The following is a 1,708-nucleotide window of genomic DNA, read 5'->3' as shown; positions in this document are numbered from 1 at the left end:
AAAAAATAGAAATCGAAAGAATTTTGTAAAAGGGAGGGAAACTCTAAACATTTGTAAATACTCAATGACAAAACAAAAAACCATTAAGAAATGCAATACTTCAGGATAATTGAACATATTCAAGTGTATAAAAACAAATTATAACAACATGCAATAACAAAATTCCATTTCAAAAAAGAAATTTTTCAATTTTTACCAGGACTTTTATGACCCAACGGGACTTCAATGTCCCAAAAGAACAATAATACGTCATGTTAGAAAATTTTCACTTAATTGGTTACGTTTTGAATTAAAATTACAAGAAAGTTCATAAAGAATAGGTAAAAAAATATAAAGTACTTACCAATAAATATTCTGTTGTTACGAAGCTTGGAAGTACGTCAGTAATTTTCCAGCAAAATGGCCGTTCAAACTGAGCGCATGACGAAAGTGTTCACTCATATCCACGCGGAACAAACCGTTTTATATAGTGCTGCCATCTACTGATCATTAGAAGAAGGTTTAAATGAAAGAACTTAAAAGTCCCGTCGAGACATAAAGGGTTAACAACCTTTATAATCATCATATAAAACATTAGAAAAAGTTTTAGGTGTATTACTAAAAAATTGAGGCTCGAAGCACAAAATAAAGAAAAAAAATACCGATAAATAATTTACTGAGAAAAATGATTTTTTGTGTAAATGAGCTCAATTACCAACAATGAGTATTATATGTATAAAAAAATCATATTCTCATAGGTCTCAACTAAAAAAACATGTACCTAATAATAATAATAACAAAAGTTTATTTCCTGATTTTTATGTGAAAGTGTATATAAATAATCCATCGACTCAATACATATGATATCGACAAGCATTCATTTCCATCGCATTTGAGGATCCGTCAAAGTTCTTGTCGCAGGGTCCCGCACTCTTGTGACCTTCATAGCAAAAATGATACTCAGGAGAATCACCTAATTCTCTCTTGGTGATTTCACATAAATGGCAATACTTTGAAAGAATTGTGAAGTCAATTGCAAGTCCTGTAAGAATGTCAATTACAACACCTATGCCATAAATGGAGTTGTGGCCGCGCCTCTGCCATGCTCCGTCAAAAGAAACACCAATGTTTATAATCTCACCTTCATTCTGCAGTTTTAAATACTCATTCCTGACAACTTCCCTAGCTTGTTGTAAAACAGTTGTTTTGAAATTTTTATTTTCTTCATACAATTGTTTAACGTACCTATCAAAAGTTTTTTGGTCCATTGACTTTAGACCTAAAGTCATCGAAAAACTTTCCATCGCTGAGTGGCCTTTACCCACATTCAAAAAAGCTTCAACAATATTTTTGTTCACAGAAAAAGCTCTCTGATCCACTATGCGTGGACTAGAAAAAGTGGAGCCAAAGATTTTTTCGCAAAATTAACATGTGATCTGCAATTTTGCTGAGAAACCATATTCTGTTGACTTTGAAAATTCTAGGCAGTTTTTATTACAAGCATCACATTTCAACTCTTTCAGTAATACAGGCCACACTTCATCAGCAATGATAGTATGAGAAGAAGAAGTTGATGCTTTAACTTCTTCAACAATAAAACATCCCAGTTTCTTTTCACTTCTGGATTGTTCCACAGTGTCTATTCTTGTATCTCGCTTTTGCTCTTTCAACAGCAAGTTTGCGTTTATTAGAAGGCCTCGATTTTTTTGCATGCCATCTTCCACTTATC

This window comes from Parasteatoda tepidariorum, chromosome 10 (genome assembly GCF_043381705.1).
Source record: "Parasteatoda tepidariorum isolate YZ-2023 chromosome 10, CAS_Ptep_4.0, whole genome shotgun sequence".
Lineage (NCBI taxonomy): Eukaryota > Metazoa > Arthropoda > Arachnida > Araneae > Theridiidae > Parasteatoda > Parasteatoda tepidariorum.
This window is presented reverse-complemented; position numbering follows the sequence as displayed.